Source organism: Cervus canadensis, chromosome 15, assembly GCF_019320065.1.
Source record: "Cervus canadensis isolate Bull #8, Minnesota chromosome 15, ASM1932006v1, whole genome shotgun sequence".
NCBI lineage: Eukaryota > Metazoa > Chordata > Mammalia > Artiodactyla > Cervidae > Cervus > Cervus canadensis.
Window position 1 is genome coordinate 42766221 of NC_057400.1, and position 23976 is coordinate 42790196.

A 23976-nucleotide genomic window follows, 5' to 3' on the forward strand; every position below is an offset into this window, starting at 1 on the left:
AAATACTGAAGACAATACTTAGTTATTGTATTATATTTAATTATTACAGCTATTTAGGCTTATCTCATTCAGTAGCACAGAAATCTTAAAAGAAAATTTGCCCCTTAAAAGACAAAGATGATACCTAGTATAAGTAAATTCAATTCAAGAACTACAGTATGCAAGGATCAATTAAATCTGCCTGCACTGTTTCCAATTAAAATGTATTTAGTGTTTTTTAGAGCCTTATTAACTCAAGTAAACAGTGGTACTTATCTATTATGCATTTCTCCAAGATTGTGACATGAATAATTTAGTCTAAAACTAAATGGGTTCCTCTGTATTATACAGGAAATATATGAACATTTCAACATACCTTTCAGGTAAAAATATCTGAAGAGGATGGAGGGGATATAAGCATAGCTATCTCACGTATAAGCAGGTGTTCTAAGAATAATCGCCATCTATATGGGCTTCCCTGGTGGCTCAGAAGGTAAAGAATCTGCCTGCAATGCAGGAGACCCAGGTTCCGTCCCTGAGTCTGGAAGATCCCTGAAGAAGGGAATGGCTACCCACTCCAGTATTCTTGCCTGGAGAGTTCCTTAGACAGAGGGGCCTGGCAGGCTACAGTCCAAGGGGTCACAAAGAGTCAGACATGACTGAGAGGCTAACACTTTCAGGACTTTTTTTAAAAACATAATCCAACAGGGGGAAGTGCAGGAGAGAAGAAATGTCTGTCTTTAAATAGTAGAATTTGGTCTATATTATTGTCTCAAATAATTGGCATTTTAGTCATGCATTTATTCAGAGACAGGAAACTTTCACAGGATGAATGATAGAGATGGACTACTACATCAAAGCAATAACAACAGATTCTAAATCTCTCTAAATATCAAACATGAGATTAAATGAACATACATCTTAACATAATAGAAAGCATGCTGATATGCCAAAATCTATAGAAAAGCTAAAGTGGAGGTTTCCTCTGGATTATTGTGAGTTATTTCATTTTCCTAGGACCATTGTTAGCAACTGTCTTCCTACACCATTGATATTTATTTTTTCAGCTTTATATGCTGTCTTTTGTCACTCTGGGGCTTCCCAGTTGGCACTAGTGGTAAAGAACCCGCCTGCCAATGCAGGAGACCTAAGAGATGCAGTTTCAATCCCTGGGTTGGGAGGATCTCCTGGAGGAGGGTATGGAAATCCACTCCAGAATTCTTGCCTGGAGAATTCCACGGACAGAGGAGCCTGGAGGGCTACGTTCCATGGGATCCAAAGAGTTGGACTTGACTGAAGTGACTTAGCACATACATCACTCCAGGCCAGTAGTTAACTTTTTCTAATCTGTGGAGACCTTAGTTTGAATAAACTTTTATCTCTAAGCTTAATTTGAAAATAAACTAAAAGGCATTATTTATCAGGTGAGGTCAGAGTTCTGTCCCCACTTTGTTGAGATTTTATATACATGGCTCTCACTAATACAATTATTCTCCCATGAAAGTTTTTACAGTAGCAAACTATGAAATACTATGTTCCTCAAAAAATAATAAATATTTTATACGTAACTCTATATAACTCAACTAAGTCCACTATAGCAAGTTATGCCTGGTTAGGTCATAGCTACATACAAAAACAAACAAACAAAGGTTATATTTGGCACATATGTTTGAGGTCCATCCTAAAATTCCACTGCAATAAGGCTAAAAACTGTACCTTGATTATACATTTTCTTCACACACCTTCAATTAAATAACAAACCAAGATTACTGATAACATTTGAAAACTGCCTTCAAAAAATACCTTTTAACAGATAACCTCACATTTTTCTCAAGTCAAATATCATTACTCTATGACTTACAACCAATTAATTTTAAAAAATGCCAGTTATTTGAAGGCATGTGCAACAATCTGGTCTTTGAGGAAGATATCAAATACCAACATTCCTGAGATTGTTAGGACAGGATCATAATCTCAATAGCTTCAAAGAAAAACTGTACTGTTTTTTCTCCAGTGATTTCTAAGACTGCTAGTCTATTGGAATCATGGAATAACCCATTGTGTTTAGTTTTGAAAATATGATAGCTTGCAGTTACTCATTATTAACACCATGACACTGGTGTTGTCTAAGAAGGATTAACCTTGATATGAACGTTAGATTTTTGTAATCAAAGCTACATCATGACTACAACGAACTGTGGATCTCAGAATCCATGTAGGACTTCTATAAACAAAATCTCTTCGTGAACATAAACACATATACTCACTTATATACTCAAGACACACATGTTTTTGTATCTGAAATGTCAGTTAAAGTGTTTGACTACTTTAATAAAAATACAGTATACCAAATTTGAAAAAAGACTATGTGACATCAGGGAACAGACTGTTTGCTTGTTCACTGTTTTTCTGAAAAATCCAATAGGTACAAGGGAGTCTCCAGATAATTTGATTTTTTTTTTTCATTTATCGATATTTTAGACTATATGCTGGCACAGTGCCCTTAAGGACAAAAGCAGTACTTGAAGTGAGATGGCAAAGATTGAAAAAAGTTCATATTTGTGTTTTATTTTCAATCATTGGAAAAGAAAACAAATACTGGTGTTCAAGAATTAGGGGCCACATGGGAGAATTTGGAAGCCACTTCAAAAATAAATGTAATCCAATAAAAGTGAACACTGTAAAGTCGTCAGCACACTGCCAAGTAAACCAGCAAAAGAAAATGTGTGTGACAGAGAAATACTGATAAGGAAGAAAATGCCAAAGTTTCAAACCAAAACTTTTAAATAATCAAGAGAAATGAACTAAATAAGTAAATGAAATAAAAATGCATGCTCATTTATTTTGTTTAATTTATAAAAAAGTTAAGTGGTCAGATTTAAATCATATGTAGGTAAGCCTGGAGGAGGAAATGGCAACCCACCCCAGTATTCATACCCAGACAATCCCATGGACAGAGGAACCTGGTGGGTCCATGGGGTCGCAAAGAGTAGGACACACCTGAACTTGAGCACACATGCAACTTAGGTAAGAACGCCAAATAGTTTGCAAGTAGGCCGAGTAAGTGGGGAAAATATGTTTTTGGAGGAAGGAACTCTAAATAGTTTACCTGCATAGATCATTTGATAATGGCCTTTTACTTGTTTAAAATTGCCCATTGAAACACATGGCAAAATCCCTTAGCCTGACTCTGATTCTTCATCTCAAAGGAGTTCTTGGGTAAATTGACTACCGAGAAATGACCACATTCAGCACATATGCATCTGGATATGGATATATCTTAATATAATACCTTGAGATAGCTTAAAGATAAAAAGTTATAAAGGAAAAGAAGTCACCACATTTTCAAGGGGGATATGGTAAGGTTAAATCAGTGGTTTTCAACTCTAGCATGAGATTGTTTTTTCTCCAGATTAGCTCTCATCACACATCAAAATGCCATATATTCAGAAGTATTACAAATCAGTTGGGTAACACTAGAGAATGATTCCATGCTTAAACAGTATCAGATCAGTGGAAGGTCATTGTCAGCGTGCAATGTGTTATGACATGGGTGCATACAACCAGTTACAAATCAGAATAGTTAAGAGAAGAAACACTGAAGACAAGACGTAGAAGGTTGAGTAGGTATTGGCAATATGATGTCTCTTAGGAAAAATGTCAACAGAGTGGCAGGAGACTGTTGATCATTGGGTCATAACACAAAACATAACACAAAGACCTTATTAAAAAAAGATGACATTTCTGAGTTAATGAGAGAAAGGAATAAGGACAATTTCCAAATTTATGAAACACATGTGGCAATAAATGCTGAACATGAATATTAAGCCATTCTCATGTTAACAAATATGGAAAGAAGAAAGACTAGCTGTTATCTCAGAAGATATTACAGATAATAAGGAGTCAATTAAGATATTATGGATAGAAGAAACTGTATTCTATTGCTGCCAATTTTGAACGGTGCAGTGATTTCGTAATAAAGCCTATGAGGATTAATGTGAGAGTGTTTTCAAAGTCCCTTAGAGAAAAGTGTTATGCAAGTGTAACGTCTAGCAATTAACAAGTGTCTACATATTTTAATAGTATAAACTCTCATTCTGAAAACATTTGAGGAACTATGTTAACAATCTCCACTTTAATTCACATACTTGTTAGTAATTTACATAGTATATTATTAAGAACTCTCATCAGCACATCAGAACTTGAGAAATAGTGAACAGACTTCTACTATAGTTTGGAGGCTGGGCTTCTATAACTAATATAAAAAAGGCATCTGATATGATTGAGAAAGCTATCTAGAACAGGTAATTGTTGCGATAACACAGAACTCACATGTCTTTCTCCACCCTAGCAATTCAACTTTTAATAGGGTTATTTCACTCTGGCAGAGAGGCAGTGAACTTTCACAGATCTTTGCAATATTGAACACAACCATTTGGAGACCATGTGTATGTGCATGTGTGTATGTGTACTTGATACTCACACAATTCTGAACTCTAATGATTCTTTAAGCTTGTTACTTAGGGATATGGTGCATAGTCTTTGGGAATGAGTATGTATTATCAGAGGCGATATGGTGGGTTCTCGCTCTTTCAATGAATTTGCTTCCCAGGAATGGAGGACAGGTTATAACAAAATTTCTAAGAGGAGGTGGGGAAGTAGAAGCACTCCTCATAGCCAAGAGATTGTCCAGCGCAACTCCCATCTGATTTAGAATTAAAAAAAAAAAAAAGCATACACACGCACACAAAACTAAAGTTCTTAAAGTATCATTTTCTCAATTAATGGAAATTTTTACTAAATCTAGATATCCTTACTTTGCAGTGTTTTTTTGGATATTAATGATAATAAAGGAATAAAATTCCATGTTTTCCCAAAGGAATAAAATTGTGACCCCATTACTCGTGTAATTTATCTAAGTCTATTTTTCTGTTATCAAATAGAGTATTTTATGTCTGTATTCAATAATAAACAGTTATTAGATTTTGGAAGGGAGAAAGTTTCATCAGTACATAATAGTTTTCAAATTTCAAATGGAAATTCACTGTTCATCACAATACTATAAAAGTCAAGTTGGCTTTTGGAAAATGATAGGAAGCCAATTCACTTTATCTTAAAAACTGATACCCCTTTTCCCATTGCCTTCTGCTTCCATTTAATTCTGAAGGGATATGTATGTGAAAAGAGAAATGAAAGAAACAAACAACATGACCTAGGACACCAAGAAAAGATAAATATCTATTTCCACTAAAGTAATGGTGACACCTTATAGTTATGATCAGTCTTTGAGGTTGGCATCTGCCTCTGCAATATGATACTAAGGATAGTAGGAAAAAGCCCAGATTGATAAATCTTCATGTATTTCCTTTCTTTTTTAAAAAATAGCATACTAATAAGACTTGGAAAGATTAATTTATATGCAATGAAAATAAAAAAGAGGTAGGTTGTAGTTATCCAATGAAACAAAAACTTATCTTCAATGATCCAGAGAAAAGAATCAGATGCAGGGGTAATTAAAAATGAGATTTAGTGCTTACAAGTTGCATGGCTTTTTATCCATAATCTTAAGTGCTACAGTGCATATCATTTTCAGAAAAAGGAATTAATTTTACAGGATAAAACTCTCTTTCTTTCATTGATATCTGTAGTATTTCATTCATATGTGTGAAAAACCATCTTCTTTTTAGGAATTAAATGTTTTATGGGTCTGAAGTAAAAATAGAAGAGTAACAGGCTTAGCAATAAGGAGAGCGAATTAGAGAAAAAATGAGCCAGAGGCTGTGATTTTCTAGTTTACTTACCCCAAGTGTCTGAGCTTTGAATATAATTTGTAAGTGATATTGACTACTAGGAGAGTAATAGGGTTACCTTTTATATAGTTAAAGGAGCCTCTTGATGAGATTGAAGGAGGAAAGTGAAAAAGCTGGCTTAAGACTGAATATTAAAAAAGAAAAAAAAACTAAGATCATGGCATCTGGCCCCACTACTGCATGGAAAATAGAAGGGGAAAAGGTGGAAGTAGTGACAGATTTCCTCTTCTTAGTCTCCAAAATCACTGCGGACAGTGACTGCAGTCATGAAATTAGAAGACAATTGTTTCTTGGCAGAGAAGCGATAACAAACCTAGACAGTGTGTTGAAAAGCAGAGACATTACTCTACTGACAAAGGTCCATATAGTCAAGGCTATGGTCTTCCTGGTGGTCACATACGGTTGTGAGACCCAGACCATAAAGAAGGAAGAACGCAAAGAATTGATGCCTTCAAACTGTGGTGTTAGAAAACTGAAAGTCCCTTGGACAGTAAAGAGATAAAACCAATCTTTTTTTTTTTCTTTTTTTTTTTTAATTTTTATTTATTTATTTATTTGTCATACATTGATATGAATCAGCCATAAATATGTGTAAAACCAGTCAATCTTAAGGGAGGACAACCCTGAATATTCACTGGAAGGACTGAGGCTGAAGCTGAAGCTCCAATATTTTGGTCATCTGATGCAAACAGATAACTCATTGGAAAAGTCCCTGATGTTGGGAAAGATTGAGGGCAGAAGAAGAGGGCGTCAGAGGATGAGCTGGCTGGATGGTATCACTGATGCAATGAACATGAACTTGGGCAAACTCCAAGAGACGGTGAGGGACAGGGAGGCCTGGCATGCTGCAGTCCATACGGCCGCAAAAATTGACATGACTAGGTGACTGAACAACAATAGGGTGGCATTCATTTTAGGAAACCTATAATCTTACACTCAAACTGTTAATAATCTACCACAGGAAAATTAACATTCTTAGTTTTCTAGTTTTCATGTTCAGAAATTGACTCAAATAAGATGAAGCTATTTTTCTTTCTATAGAAAAACAGAACTTTAGAGAAAAGTAGAAACATAGGAATATAAGGTGAGGCAGCTGAGGTAAACCAATACCTCTTCCTATCCTCATTCTCAAATAAAATGTTTGGTTAAAAAGATATAGTAGAACTGCATCCGGTATGCATTCAGTAATCCACAACTGCCGAAGTGATGGAATCTGTTCTTAGTTCAGATTGTATCTCTTTAAACATTCATATTTTAAATTTACAACACTTGAGATCTGCTTGAAGTTTGACAGTCTCTGTTTTACTTGCCTTTAATTTAGTAAGGGTTAACACACAGCCAATAATTACCTCTAACAACTAAAAAAATGTCCTTTTCTCCTGTTTCTGGTGAATAATTTTCTCGCTCACAAAATTTCTAAGTAAAATAAAAGGTTTTCCTTTGCACAGAACAGAAAGAGCCATTCAATTCTACAGCTCTAAGACTGTGTATCTCTTCCCACTGCCCTCCACTTAAGGAGAATGCAAGGGAAAGGGAAAGGAAAGAAAAAAACAACATGACCTCAGGAAAGCAAGAGAAGTGTTAGTCCCTCAGTCGGATCGACTCTCTGCAACCCCATGGACTGCAGCCCGCCAGACTCCTCTGTCCGTGGAATTCTCTAGGCAAAAATACGGGAGTGGGTTGCCATTTCCTTCTCCAGTCAAGAAAAGATATATACATATATCTTTATATATATATATATATAAATGGAAATATATATATATATATTATATATATATACATTAAATGGAAATATATATATATATACTTTTCCATTAAAAGTAAGAGTGATACCTTGTAGCTATGACCAGTCTTTCAAGCTGGCATCCACCTCTACGGTATGATACAAAGGATGGTAGAAAAAAACTTAAACTTGATAAATCTTCACGTTTTTACTTACTCTTTCAAAAAAAATAAAAAACACCTTGAGAATTCCCAATGAATATGTAAATATATCCCCTAGCTGGAGCGTGTGCTGTGATGGTGGAATGGGAACTGGTGAGTGTTGGGGACACAGGTATGGAGGTACAACATCTCCTAGGGCTGCAGACAAGAAGAAGAGAAAAGACATCTTAAATATCATTCTAGGAAAACACCAAAAGTAAACACATTCATCCATTTACAGTTTTGCTGTGGAGTCATGAGATGCTACTCAGAATCCTCGCTCATGCTGCAAACTGACCACCCTTCTGAGTAGAAAGAGAAGAACAAGCTCCACAGGTCAGCTTCTCTGCTTTCAGGGAGGAAATTTCTACTCTTTAAGGATCATAATGTGAAATACACACTTTTGGTGTGCATGGGAAAGGGAAAGAGGCTGAATAAAATGTGGAACTGCCATCCCCTGCTCTACCAGACAACCACTCCAGAAATCTACATGTAAAAATGTAAATGCTTGCAAGAAGCCTCTTCTTTAAGAAAAATCCATTACTTTCTGACTGTCAGCATATTTGAAAAATAAAGATCCTTTCCAATTTCTTTGAAGCTAACAGAATCTGTTTCTTAGTGATTGTGTCAGAGGTTTCAAAACTGTTGCTCTCAGTTTTTTCCTTAACATTTAAGAATCTGTTTCATTTTTGAGTCTGTCAAAGACTTTTTAACAAATTGGAATATTGTTGCTCATTCAGTTAGATTTTTTTTTTTTCCTGGATGAACACTATACAACAAATCTGTTTTGGTGTCTTTAAAATCAGAGTTTTGGCTTATTAAAATAGTTAAATATTGGTTGCTCTTTTTAAGGTTTGGGGGTTTCTTTTGAAACTGAATTATTTTTGTGTTTGCCCTCTGTGTCAGGGCATTGGTTTTATAAGTGGACCAACAATTTTCTCCATAATCAGATGCTCAGTTAATAAGAAATGACAAGCATATTGCACTCAGGGCTCTTTCAGAATTACCACAGTATAGTCAATGAATTGTTACTAAGGACACTGTCAAAATATAATGGTTTTAAGGACTCATTGGGGAACAGCCAAAGATAAGAAAGACATTTTGAATATTATCAGATATAAATAATTAGGACACATTCATTCTTGTGGTTTAGATTTTATTTACATTTTATCTAAAGTCTGAAAAAATTTTTTCTATGAAACATGCAAAATAAAAATGCTGCTAGTGAGATTATAACTGATGAGTTACCTGGAGAATTATTATATTTAGTAAATGTATAAATATATCTATTTTTGTAATGATCTACTTTATATGCTAGAAAAGCTTAATAAATGCTTACATACTATTTCTAAAAATTAACCCTGGTTAAAATAAATTTACATAGTATTTTAATCTCTTTTAAGTAACTTTACTATTTTTAGCACCAAAATGTCCAGAAAAAGATGATATTGATGGAAGAAGCCAGATATGCTGGTTTCTGTTAGAAATAGCTATTTTGGGCACACATAACCTTTTCTTCAAAATTATAATCTCATAACCCCTCAGAATACCTCTGAAAGTCAGTACCTAGACAATTTAAAAAATAAATTTAAGGGTTAGAGTTTAATCTTTTAAACATTTAAGATCAAATTGAAGATTCTATCTAGATGCTCATCAGCATTGTATAATTCAAACAATTTTAGTTACTAAAGGACATTAAAAGGAGATAAAATATTATTTTAAATTGTTAAGTCCTTTTAAAGACAAACAGGAAGAGAGAAACATCAGCCAGGATGAATCACAGACAACATTCAATATATTATCATCATCATTGTTATTACTGATTTTGATAAGCATAATATTCACAATAGTCAGACAAAGCAAGGCTTCCATCATTATCTCCCTTCCTGCTGGAGTACTGAATTCTGAAGCCGTTACACTAGATCATGCATAGATTAGCCACAGTGGTAAAATAAGTTATATGATACCAATTTGTTCTGTCAAATAAATGACCCACCATCAGGCAGAGACATCTGGTTCCCACCTTGAATATAATGTGTTATCACTTTAGTGCAATCAATGAAATACTGTGCCTCAAACGATATTACTCATCATTTACTGGAATTGCTTAAAAAATAGTCTAAAAATAATTGTAACAATTACCCCATGATAATCCGTCAAACAGTTAATGCTATGTAGATGTGATAGGAAAGAATGCAAGACATGTGTTCCAATATTTGAAGGAAAAGAAGTCAAATTCCAAGTTAAATTATTATTCACACGTCTAAAGCACTGCATTTCTGATTCTGTTTTCTGTTAGCACTCTGTCCCTTACAACAAGTGGATACCTTTGTCTGGAATACTCTCTCTTAATTGTTACTTTAACCACGTTAGTTGGCATTTTAAAATTCTCTTTAATCATATTAATTGTAAATCTCTGCAAAGTTGTTTTCTTCCTAATCAACATGCATATTTCTTGAGGAAGTGTGTTTGATTCATTTTTGGAAATCTAGGGTTCCTAAAATACTAGATCTTTATCAGAACTCAATAAATGCTCCTGAACTACTGCAATATACATGCTGTACCGGGCTCAGTCGCTTCAGTTGTGTCTGACTCTTTGTGGCCTTAAGTACTATAGCCGGCCAGGCTCCTCTCTCCATGGGATTTTCCAAGCAAGAATACTGGAATGGGTTGCCATGACTGACTCAGGGGATCTTGCTGACCAAGGGTGGAGAGGGAGGTGGGAGGGGGGGATTGGGATGGGGAATACATGTAAATCCATGGCTGATTCATGTCAACGTATGACAAAAACCACTACAATATTGTAAAGTAATTAGCCTCCAACTAATAAAAATAAATGGGAAAAAAAACCCAACTGCATCTCCTGCATTGCAGGCGGATTCTTTACTGCTGAGCCACTGAGGAAGCCCACAATATATATTGGGTTGGCCAAAAATTTGTTCATTTTTTTCCATGTCAACTTACAGAAAATATACAAACAAACTTTTTAGCTAATCTCTCACACACACACATATTGCAGTAGTTCAGGAGGGCATCAAGAACCCAGATTAATATTGGGTGGTATTAAAGACTTTAAAATGCTGGATATGATAAATATTAAAAAGGATCATTTTTGATATCTAATTATGTATAGTAGTTGGAGGAAAATAACTATAATAGACAATAATATTCAGTAGTGGATATGACTGTTCACCATGCATTATGCAATATCTCATTTGATCCTCACACTAATCCATGAAGTAGCTAGCATTTTCTCCACCTTATATATGAGACACCTCATTACAGAGAGCATAAGCATGTGTACTTGACAGAATACATTAGGAGAAATGTGAAATATCAGAGAAGGAAATAGTTTGGATGAATACATAATGTCTCTATCATCATATTTTATGGCGAAATTTCAAAAGACATATCAATACTTAAACAGAGGTAATGTTAAACCTTATGTACAACATCTATATGATAGCAATCTCTTTTTAAGGAGCAGATATTTTTTAAATGATGAAACAAATAGAGAAGCATAAAACTTAAATTTAACTACTTTAGAATTTGGCCAAAGACTAACAACACTGACTTCTAGACAGGCATTACCTGTCTCCACGGTCATAAGGGTACTAGAAGGGTAACAGAAGTCACTGGAAATGGTGACTCAATTATCTTGTGGCTAGAACTTTTAGCATTTCTGAGGCTCCATATATGCTCATTATGAAAATGTCAGAAATAGTAGAAGGTGCCTTAATCAAGTAATCAGCCTGCCAACTGTTCAAAAATCATATGTGAGTTTCTCAGTAAAGGGCAGAGAAAAGGATAATAGAATGCTTTTTACTCACATGGAAAATATAAAGGTACAAGACATAAGTGTATATTAATACTATTATTTCTGCTACTCAAATATAATTTAAAGGATTACCATTAAAACTATATTAGCAAATAACTATGTAAATGAGATTTTTGAAAAATATTGTGGTAATATTTTCCAGAGTAAAAATATAGATTTAGATGTCCTGTTATGCCTCCCTAGCCACTGAAATTATGTTTGACCTTGACTAAATCACATAATATTTCCTGTACTTTAGTTTCCCTGAGAAATGTGCCAGTTTGCAGGGTAGGCAGGTGTTGATAGATTTGAAAGTTAAAAAGGTGCAAAATAATGGCAAAGCATTATTCTTACTTTACTGTAACCAATAAAAAAATAAAGTCAATTATGGAAGCAATCAAATTATTGAAATCTCAGGGAAAGATGGGATGGACATTGTTTTTTGGTTGTATTTTTTTTTTTTCTACCATGAGTTTAAACTGATTCAAAATGCAACATTTGGCTGTATAGAAATTATAGCCTGTATTTTATGAGTTGGTTTCTCTTGGTTTAGGGTGAAAGTAGGGGTCAAATTTTCAGAAACTTTTGTCTTTTGGAAGAGTTATTATTTTTAAATACACGATTCAAAAAAAAAGAATCCAGTGTTCGCTTCGGCAGCACATATACTAAAGTTGGAACGATACAGAGAAGATTAGCATGGCCCCTGCGCAAGGATGACACGCAAATTCGTGAAGCGTTCCATACTTTTAAAAAAGAAAAAGAAAAAAAAAAAAGAATCCACAGCTTCATCTGACTAGAGTTGCTCTTTCCAGCTTCGTAAAACAGGAAAAGAACCCTACTGGGTAAAGGAAGACACAATTTCTTCCAATCCCTCTTCCAAATTCCCTGTTGTTTTGAGCCTGGGTATTAGCCAGTTGTCTCAGAAATCCCAGCTCCCACTTGGCATCTCTATGTGATTAAAGGCAAAATGACTTTATGGCCAGGTAGAATATACAAAGATATCAGAAACCTAGAGTATTTGTCTTTGGAGGAAAAAAAAATTTTTTTTCTGTATTATTTGTATTTATTTTTTAAAATATTCATTGCAGTATAGTTCTTTTACAATGTTGTATTAATTTCTACTGTAAGCAAACTGAATCATCTATACCTATACATATATCCTTTCTTATTTTGGAATTTCCCTTCCCACTGCCACAGTGCATTGAGTAGAGATCTCTGAGCTAGGTTCTCATTACTTATCTATTTCATACAAAGTATCAATAGTGTATATAAGAATGGGGGAAGGGGGTGATGGTGAGATAAATTGGGAGACTGGCATTGACATATATACAGTAAAGAATATTTTTTATCTGTCCTCTTAATTAAAGCTTAATTTGAAGTAGAATTGAAGGTAAGGAAGAAGAAATTCAGGGGAAAAAAGGTTTATAGCAAAAAAGATTCTCATATTTTTGAAAATCTGTTTTGGCAAAATTAAGATGAGTAAAACTTAGAATAAATTAGTTAATTTTCCTAACACTTCTGAATAGTTTCTCATTATGTTTTTTCTTTTGAAAATCATATTTGTAAATCATAATTCATTTACATTACTATGCATTCTATTCACAAACTGAAAGCTATACAGAAATCACTAAATTATACTAGAATCAAGAGAAAAGCTGATAAAAAACCTTTCATAATAATTAGGAAATTTATTCCAAAATAATCTAAAAACTAAAACATGTATATATTATAGAATTTACATGCAGATAACATAACATATTCAGTAACAGGGCTGTATTGGGACCATGAGCACAAGCTTTATGCTTGTTTTTTAATGTAGAGCTAGAAATAATATCTATTTATGTGGAACAATGTATGGGGTGGCATATTTTTAAGCATTTAAAGAACAGAAACTTTGAGTAGCTGAAGAGTGTAGTGGCAATTTTATTATTGCTAGGGTCCTGATCAAACAGGTAAGATTCATAAATCTTGAACTATCCTCCTGATTTGTGGGAAGACTGTAACATTTGCCTTTTCAGAACACTGAAACAGCCTCAAAGGGAAAAACCATGTCAGGACATAATTCTTTTTTGTCTCACCTGGTGTAAATTATTTATAGTGTAAATTGTAAAATGTTCTACATTGATGTTTAGAGGTTTGTCTTATTAAGGATATCCCATTGTTGTTCTTGGGCTGATAAAATAGATTATGTAGTATTACAGGGGACCAGGAAGACCCAATTCAAGTAATTTAAGATTTTATTTATTTATTTTTTTTAATTTAAGATTTTAAATTAGCCTTTTCCTATTTAAACTTTGCTGTGAGCATCCAGCAAAAAGTTGTATTTAATAATAACATCATTGAATCTTTCCTTATCAATGAATTTTGGGGAATGAGTTGGAAAAATCCTTCAAACGCATTAAAAATTAAGTTAAAAGACTCTAAACCAACTGTCAGAGAGTGGTTCCAGCTGGAGCATTCATAGTGCAATAAAATTAGAATGTTGGGAAGAAAACACACTCTACACAAATGTACTTGATTTAAAAGTCAGACTTCACATTTCAAAGTTCCTGATATTTCTGCTGAGCTTCTGCTGTGCATGCCCACAGAGGTACAATTTCAAGTCACAGAAGAGTATCCTGCTAAATGTAAAATCTTTTGTGCTCCATTATCCAGAGACAGGAGGGTTCAGGAAGCTTTGTTGAAGACCACGGTGCTTCATTGCCATTAAGATGACTTACCCAAACCAGTAACCCCGGCAAACATTTAAAGTTTACCTTTTAATCTACAGAAACAAGAAAAAAGAACCTTTCCAAGAAAAAAAAGGCAGAGGGGTAACTATAATCTCCTAAAAATGTTTTTAGCCATTTTGTAGATGACCTTGATAATAATATGAATGATGGTGATGACAAGAACAGTTCTCATATCCTGAATGTCTGCTACATACTACATATTCACACTTTGATCCTTATAAAAACTCTAGGGTAAGTATCCCTGTTACCTCCATTTTATACAACGAAAGACCGAAGAGCAGAAATGTTAGGTAATCTGACAAGTCACAGCAAGCACATGGCTGAGCCCACTCAGGAGCTCAGGCAGGACTTCCGACAAAGTTGTTACCTTTGACCGTCATACCATTTCACATAATCAAAGGTATTCAAATCGCTTCCCAGAAAATATTTTATCTGGTATCTCTGTAACATATTTTTATTTCAGAAGCTTTCAGAGCTCCTGATAAACTATTTGCCTCTAACTGCCTCCACCCACAGGGAAGTCACCTCTGAAATGCAGCTGACTGGAGGTGGAAAGAGGCTTGGAATCATGTTCCTCCACATAGGAAATAAAATCTACTTTAAATTGCTTCCCATACCTAAAAATGTAACAACCGCAGTTAGAGGTTGGTCTGGTCATTTAAAACAACACTTTATTTTTTTACAATGCGTGTTACGGAGATTTTTAATGAGCACAGTTGGAGTGGGGAAGCTTTCTATTTCTGAAAGCCTCAGAATAACTTGTTTCTTGGTGTTCCCTCACAGCACATTAGAATATGCATCCACTTAAGTCCAAGGACACAACTTATTGACACATCTTTTGACAGTCCATATTTTGTCCCCTAAGAGGTTTCACATTTAGGGAATGTTATTTCTTCTCCTTTCATTTGGAAATGAAAGGAAGAGGATCCAAATCCATGTGACTAAAAAATATCTAATTGATTCCATGTCTGTTGAGCTTTTTTTTTAATCTTGGCGATAAATTTGAAGTTACATTTGGAAACTCATTTAATATTCCTTTTGATTTAAATGATTAAGCACAGAATTCATAAATTCAACAAGGTGAAAAGCACTAGGATAATTATCCTTTAAGGAAAAGGCTTTGACATCAGTAGATAATGACCAAATTTAGATATCATTCTGCTTAAGACTATGGAGTATATGAATTATACAGTTTTTATCATAAACTGTGTAGCTAGCACCCAATATCATCTAGAAAAAAATTAGCTGAAATAATTTTATATATGTTTAAAAAGAAATGCTTCATTTAAAAAATGTATTTATTTATTGTCTTTGGCTATACTGGGTCTTCACTGCTGCACAGGCTTCTTCTCTACTCATGGCGATCAGGGACGACTTTCCAGTTGTGGTGTGTAGGCTTCTCATTGCAATGGCTTCTCTTGTTGCAAAGTATAGGATCAAGGGCATGTGGGTTTCAGCAGTTGCAGCTCCCAGGCTCTAGAGCACACTCAATAGTTGAGGTACATAGGCTTAGTTGCTTCACAGAACGTGGGATCTTCTCAGATCAGAGATCAAACCCATGTCTCCTGCACTGGCAGGTGGATTCTTTACCCCTGAGCTATCACGGAAACACAAAATACTTTATTTCTAAAGTCATATTTAATTCAATTTAATTCCATTAATGGATCAAGCACATCTACTGTATCAAAAAAAAAAAAAACCTAGGGTCTGTGAGGGATACAATGATGAACAAGATTACACCCTACCGTAAAGAAAATGATGTTTAACAAAGGAGATGGGACATGAGTATAAATAGCCTTGATACAGAGCATAAGAAGTAACCCAAACAGGTAAAAGATAGGGTGGGGCAGACCAGAAGCTAACTGCCATCTTCTGACACATCTGACATCATCTCTTCCTGCCACAGTCCCCCTCAGTCGGCTTCAGGCAGATTAACCTCCTTATCGTTTTGTTGAATAACCAGGTACTCTTCAATACTCCCTGTTGGCTCAGATGGTCAAGAATCTGCCTGCAATGCAGGAAACCTGGGTTTGATCCCTGAATTGGGAAGACCCCCTGAAGAAGAGAATATCAACCTACTTCAGTATTCCTGCCTGAGAAATCCCATGGACAGAGGAACCTGATGGGCTACAGTCCATAGTGTTGATAAGAGTCAGACATGACTGAGTGATTGACACGTTGATTTTGACTTCAGTCTTGAGGTCAAGATTTAATGTTTGCTTTCTTCCTTGTCAAGGTATCACTTTCATTTAAATGTTCCACCAATGATGTTTCTCAGTGACTCCTTCCCTCACTGTCCCATTTTAAATGATAGCCTCCCTATCATCCTTGCCTATTTATTTTACTACTGAGCTCTTATTAATGTTAAAACACAGCATAATACTTTCTTAAAAGATATATTGTTGTTTCCCAACTACTCTCAACTAAAAATTGTCACTTGTCATGGGCACTTGCCATCTACCTCTACAAAGATTAAATCATGAGTTGCTGCAGCTGCTGACCTTCAATACGCCCTGAAAAGAGTTCAGGATGGAGATTAGAAATGAGGAATTCTGTGCTCTGGAAAAAATTGGCAGAACAGGTCTCCAGTTAGTTAGATATTTTCAAGAGATGAATTTATGATCCCAATTCTTTCATCTCCTCATGCCTATACAAAAGCACTAAAGTCATTCATGGTGACAATTGCTCCTTGTGACAAGCAGAAACCTGCAAAAAAATATGTGCTTGATTGCATGTACTCCCCCTTCACCAAAATCACCTATATACTGACCTTCCCCCCTACCTCTTTGGAGCAATTTCTCAGAACTATCTGATATGTTGTCTCTCAGGCTATAGCCCTCATTTTGCTCCAAATAAAAACTAGCTCACAATATTCACTTTGTGCATCTTTTTTTTTTTTCAGTTAGCACTACCATTTAAGTGACACAGGGACGAAAAATTTTATTTTGTTTGCTGCTCACTTATCAATAACAGACCTTTGAATCATTTTTTATGCAGTTGGCACTGAACTTCCCTAGTGGCTCAGATGGTAAAGAATCTGACTGCAATGTGGGAGACCCTGGTTCGATCCCTGTGTCGGTAAGATCTCTTGGAGGAGCAAGTGGCAACCCACTCCAGTATTCTTCCTGGAGAATTCCATGGATAGAGGAGCCTGGCAGGCTACAGTCCATGGGGTCACAAAGAGCTGGATATGACTGAGTGACTAACACTTTCACTTTCACACACTGAAGAGTTATTTGTTGATTGCATAAATTCAGTATTGACTAGTTTTAGAGGGATTGTTTAGACAAAACAATAAAAGGCTTAGGATAGTAGCTTGAATATTATGAGGGCACAGAGAAAGTCTGCATTTACTAAAACTAAGGTAAGGTTAAGCATATGGTAAGGTTAAACTCATATGCCAAAGAATATGAGATAGGGACTGGTGAAAGAAAAAAAAAAATTTAAGAAAAATGAAACCATTGAGAATCAAAGTCCTGAAAAAAAACCAAAGGACACGGGTTTAGAGGCATAAGCAGAGCAGTTAGCTTCCTCTCTGGGGGAAGACCTCATCCCTTAATACAGGATCAAAGGACATGAGACAGATAGGTAAGGATAAAGAGGAAATTGTAAATGTTAGAACAGCAAAGCTAAGGCAGCCCATTTTCTCCTAGGCCCTTTACTAAAGATGACAAGTGTAAAGCAGAATGAGGAACTGCTGGGATGGTAAAAAATTGGAATAGCTGTTCAACAGAGTGCAAGAGGAACTACTTCAGGATAAGTAGAAAGACTTTTAAGAGTAGTGGGTATGATATGCACCTGAGAGGAGTCAATCAGCCACCTTTTATATATTCCCTAACATCCTAAATAAAGACCAGAAAAAGAATACTGTGGGTGTTATCCAGGTATGGAGACAGGGAAGATCAGATTGACAGAATGCCAGATGGGACAGCTATGAAATAGAAAAAAGGAGCATATTTTTAGAATCACCTAATTTTGGTTTTAGTACATATTATGGAAACACAGGGTAGACACCTAATAAATGATCTTATGTTGTTGTTGCTACTATCTAAAGAATTACACAGACAAAAGAATCAAGGTTAGATTTAGTGATAGCAGTGGACAGTGGTATGTTAAAGCTTGCCATTAGTGTAGCCCCGATAATCCATAAGGTTCAAATATGGCTCAATTTACCATCTATCAAGTTGATGCTATATAATCTATATGATTTATGAGATAGGTTTATTGTGATGATTAAATGGAATCCATTCTAATCCTGGAGAAAACAAATAAATGAAAATTATTAAAAACTAATATAAGTTTAAGATAAAGTGTATAAAACAGTATCTAGCTTAAAGTAAGCACTATAAAAGTGCTGACTTAAAAAAGAAATAACACATGATGGTGAAGTGTTGAGAATGCCTGGACCCAGGTGCTGGTTCCTTGGTGGTAGTGATTGTCTGAGCAAAATCCTGAAAACCAAACCTCTCCATCCAGTGGTTATTGGTATTTTCTTTATTCCCTAAAACAACTGAATGATAAGACAGGCAACAACTTGTAATGGTGGTTCATTAGAGAAAAGGTTCTTAACTTCTCATGTAGAAGGTGCAGTTGGGGATGTCAGAACACTTGAAGACAAGACAGCATGGATGATGTTATGTGTACGTGTAATGTTTGATGTAGAGCTATTATAAGTTTTGTATCTTTATTAATACCCCAACTAGTCTTCCTGTGGTTTGCTTATTTCTCCTATGATTACTTCTACATTTTGATCTCTTCATTCATGCTTGTATTTTATCACCTAGAGAACAGTGTTTGTGGTATATAACACATACTTAATGAAAAACTGGAATGAAAAAACTCCATTTCCCCACTAGCTGCATAGAAGCTATGTTGTAATCCCTTGATCTGAGACTTCTGTGGCAATTTCTTATCTATATAGTATAAACGTTGAGCTCTTTAGCTTGGAATTGAAGGCCCCTTCAATTCCAAACCTTTACTCCGGCCAACAGATCTGTTCATACTTTTCCCAACATCTCAAGCTCCCTATCTCTAAGAGTTTGGTTTTCTCACTCTATGTGTTTGGAATACATTTGCCTGGCTTACTAGTCATCATTCCCTCTGCTAATGTTCAACTCAAGCCATTCCTAAGCACTTCTGTGTCTTCTTCAACCCTTAGAAATACCCCTCTCTGCTGAATGTTTGTGTAACTTAAAATCCATATTCTTGGAGAAGGCCCAGGGCATTACAGATACTCAAAAACATGTACTGTCACAAAATCATAAAGTTTGGTCATTAAACAGTGGATGTTGAAGGAATTAAACGTGTTCATTTAAGAGTGGGTTTTGAAGGGAACTCATCCTTCTGTTCATGCATGATTATCAAACCGGAGAGGTAACGAGGAAAAAAAAGAGAGAGAGAATAGAATGAGTAGGAATATACTAGTTTCAGAGTGACCACCAAGGATTTCCCCATCATGGAGCCATTTCCTTCTCCAGGGGATGTTCCCGACTCAGGGATTGAACCCGGGTCTCCTGCATTGCAGACAGACGCTTTAACCTCTGAGCCACCAGGGAAGCCCCACCATCATGGAACAGAGATGGTCAAATGTTAAATAGCTCAGCTTCATAGTTATATAAAATAAATCCAACATCCAAAATTACATCCAAGATTCAAAAGGAGCTTTTAAATCCAGTTGTTCAGAATTAGCCCAATAAATTCCTCGTGCACTCTAAAGCCCTAAAATGTCTATGGAAACTACCATAGTAGTTTGAAACAACACTAACCCATAAAATATAAAGTATGCATGTATGATAAAATTAGATTAGTTTATTTCTAGATGTTTTTGACCAAGATTTCAGATTAGTTTAGAAATTTCTGCTTTTGTTTCCTTCTGATTTGCTGACCCAGGCCTATTGTTAGTATTTTGGTACTGACACTATGGAAAGTTGAATGCAACCAGCAACAAAATTGCACAAGGTAACACCATAAACCAGTGTGCTCACCTATACACACTCAGAAACTACAAACTAGTTAGCTCTATTGTTCTCTAACATTTGGGAGAATACACACTCCAACAGTAATGTTTTTCTGGAACAAGGATCACACATTTTAAAGTCCTCAGAGCAGGTGACATGCATGAGTCTGGTGGGAGGTGGGCAGGTTCATAACACATGACCTGGCCAACACTGGCCAGACTTGCTCTTTAGTTGCTTTAATCGCTTCAGTTGTGTCTGGTTTTTTGTGATCCTATGAACTCTAGCCCACGAGGCTCCTCTGTCCAAGGGTTTCTCCAGGCAAGGATACTGGAGTGGGTTGCCATGCTCTCCTGCAGGGGATTTCCTGACCCAGAGATTAAACTCGTGTTGCTTTTGATTGTTGCATTGGCACGTGGATTGTTTACCCCTAGTGCCATCTGGGAAACCTTGCTGTTACTTGAAAGTGAAAATAGCCCAGTCATATCTGACTCTTTGCATCCCCATGGAGTGTAGTCCATGGAATTCTCCAGGCCAGAATACTGGAGTGGGTAGTCTTTCCCTTCTCCAGGGGATCTTCCCAACCCAGAGATCGAACGCAGGTCTCCCACATTGAAGGTGGATTCTTTACCAACTGAGCTATCAGGGAAGCCTTGCTGTTACTTAGCTCAAACCAATTTTGTCGTTTGAGAATACAACACTAGTGTCTTCTAAGAGGTCATCCAAGTTTTCAGGAAAAGCTGCAAACCTCAACTTTTAAAAATGAAATTTAAAGAATTTAAAAGTTTGCTCAAATATTTCTAAAATATTACAGATCCAGCTGAACACATCTGTGGTCCAGATATGGCCTGCAAACCACCATTTTAAAGCTTTGGATTCCTACGATGACCCTCTTCAGTGTCACTTCAATATTAAAAAACTCACCTATCAGATGTTTAAAAAAACCATTGCACTTTTTATAATACAGTTTCACACAGCTGAAAATATCCTTATCTAAAAATAATAGGAAAGGCTTTGAAATGATATGTGGAAACCGAGTGGCAAGGGGCAGAAGTTTTTAAGGGGAAATGTAGATTACATGATATTCTTGCCCCATTTCATTCAGCGCATACCCTCTAGGCTGAATACTTTCCTAAAGCAATATCCAGATATCATTTCTGAGCTTTCTGTATCAGCAGAGATTTTGCGAGGTACTGTATTTTTAGAACTCTTTCACTGAAGCTGCTATTGCCCCCATTTATCTCTTAGTCTCTGCCTGTGCCGGGGCGGGGGTACTATGAAAACAGTCTCTGGGGAGCAATACCTTGATAGAGTATAAATGGGTGAAACAGGGAAGAAGGCTATACCTGTAAAAGGATTTTGCAACTTGCATTGCTCAGCAAAAGTCACAAAACATTGCCCCTCTCCCACCTACATCCTGCATTTTCATTGAGAGATTTCAATGGGACTTTTGCTCATATTCCTTTCATTAAAAGAACAACTCTGGAGCTATTGTGTGCCCATACAATCTAGCGGAACACTTTCCTAGTGACCAAAAGTCATGTTTTTCTTCAGCAGTTAACATAACACAAAAATTGCAAAGGGTAAAATATGCTCTCAACTTAGACGCCAGACAGCCAGAGTAAGTCCTGAATGCTTCACACAGTAAGAGTGTTTTTGTTTCCATAAAAGAAGAAGCGCACAGCAGACACCTGGGTTCCTGCTGTGAAGCAGCTTCACAATAGCTATTACTTTCAAGAGGAGGGGGGGAAAGGACCAAAACAAACTCCCAAACAAACGCATTCTATAGGCAGGACATCTGAAAAGGTAAAGAGTAAGAAGACAAAAGGAGCGCAGGTTCCTCACCTTCTCTTCCTATCTGTCTTTGTCCCCTTTTCATTATTGTGCATTTAGGATGCTGCATTTTCTCTTCAAAGCTTCCCAACAGGACCTGAGTACTTTGATCAGAGGGTGCTTTGCCCTCTTGTACAAGACAGTTCACTTGGCACTTTAATTGGCTACACTTTTTTTTTCTACTCTATTAAGGCTTTTCCCCTCATATTTTTAGTCAGTGAATTTTTGGCATCTTTAGAATTTAAAAAACAAAGTGAACAATTTTAACGTCAGGGGAACAAAAGCAGATTTTGAGAATCACAGAAAAATGCTTCATGCTGCACACTCTTCCCTCCATAGTTCTCAGCATACATGTCGATGTTCTTTGTGAGAATGTTTCCTGCTTTGCTTGATTATCATCTTCAGTCCACCTCCACCCCACTCAGTAAGGCAGCTCTCCAGCACTGGAAGAGGGTCTGCAAGAGTCCTTCTGCACAGCCCTCCACTACTCTCTCCTCATGCTTTCCATAAACAAGCAACTGGCTCTTTGCTGCTTAAGGGAAAAGTGGTTGAGATAAAATGACTCACCTGCACTCAGAGTGGTCTAAAATCAAAAGAATTTGAAATAGACAACTATCAGAATGATTTTCAAACACAGGAGAATGAACAATAAAGTGAACAAACCATTCTCCAAACATTCTGGAAATAGGTTAATTTATCCTTTTTAAAACATCTATGTTGATATTTTATGGTACATGAATGCCTCAATACTATTCTTCTACCTACTTGTTCATTGTGAGTTATTCCGCTGAGAGACATGTGAGATCTTAATTCTCTTAACAAGAACTAAGGCCCTAGCAGAGTCTTTCTGGGCCCCAGCAGAGAAAGCACCAAATCCTAACCACTGGGCTACCAGGAATTCCCTCAACACACATGATTTAAGTTAGCCTTTCAAAAATATTTGAAGCTTTTACATTTTAAACATCACTTATTAGAGCAATTCCCTGAACTTTACTAGGAAGAAGAAAGACAGTTCCTACTTTATTTAAAGTAAAAGGGAATCTATCTATTCATACATATTTTATTGTGAAATGCCAATTGAATGCTGTTGTGGCAAGATGTAGCTACCTGGCTCTAATCCCTCTTTTTTTCAGGATGTAGAAGGAAAGAGGTGTATAGATTTCATATAACTGATTTGGGATGTTGGAATGACAATTCTTTATGACTGGAGAAAGTAGTCATAGATAAATCATTCACTGTCAAGAGAAGAAATAAGATGGAGATTTCTTATTTTACCAGTTGAGAGAGAATGACGTGACTGGGAAGGCAATTCTGAGACAAAGAAATGATAATAAAAATTCTGTCTGAGCCAGAAAATCTGATTGGCAGAGGACATGCCTTGTGGCTAGTAGCTATGGGCCAAATTGATGGTATTCTGATTTCCAAATGCAGTGAACACCTAGAACCTTATGTTATTATTGAGGGCAAGCCAATTCAAAGTAAGAAATGAAAGCAAGTTATAAAGGAACTTTATAATCAAGGCCGTGGATAAAAACAGTATTATATAAAATTACTCATGCTAGTTTAATGGCTGTTCATTACATCAAATATATAGATAAAAGAAAGCACTCCAAATTGAAAGTCAGTATATATAAGCATAATATTATGCTTAAATGTAAGGTTTTAACTCTCATGTGTAATTATCTCACAAAACATTATATATTTAATTTCTTGAATAAAGAGGAAATGGAAAGTGCAAATGTAACCTAAACATCTAATAAACTATGCCTATAAGGATGATATAGTATTCTTATATTTACAGTCAGAATGTCTGAGTTCTGCCTGAGGCTATTTCTTTTACTAACTATCCACTTATTTCTGAGGTTCTCTCTACTTGGAGCCTGAAGTGTTAGGGCAGAGCCAGCAGGCTCAAGCTTGGGGGGGTTAGA

General features: G+C 35.9%; 1 protein-coding gene and 1 non-coding gene across 4 annotated transcripts in view; one reads left to right on the top strand and one right to left on the bottom strand.

Moving 5' to 3' along the window:
* Positions 1-23976, bottom strand: part of KCNH7 (potassium voltage-gated channel subfamily H member 7) — a 498724-nt gene that overhangs the window by 339437 nt on the left and 135311 nt on the right. The window lies entirely within an intron of this gene.
* Positions 12171-12277, top strand: LOC122454038. The gene has a single exon (XR_006273260.1). It is a non-coding gene; the product is annotated as a U6 spliceosomal RNA (small nuclear RNA).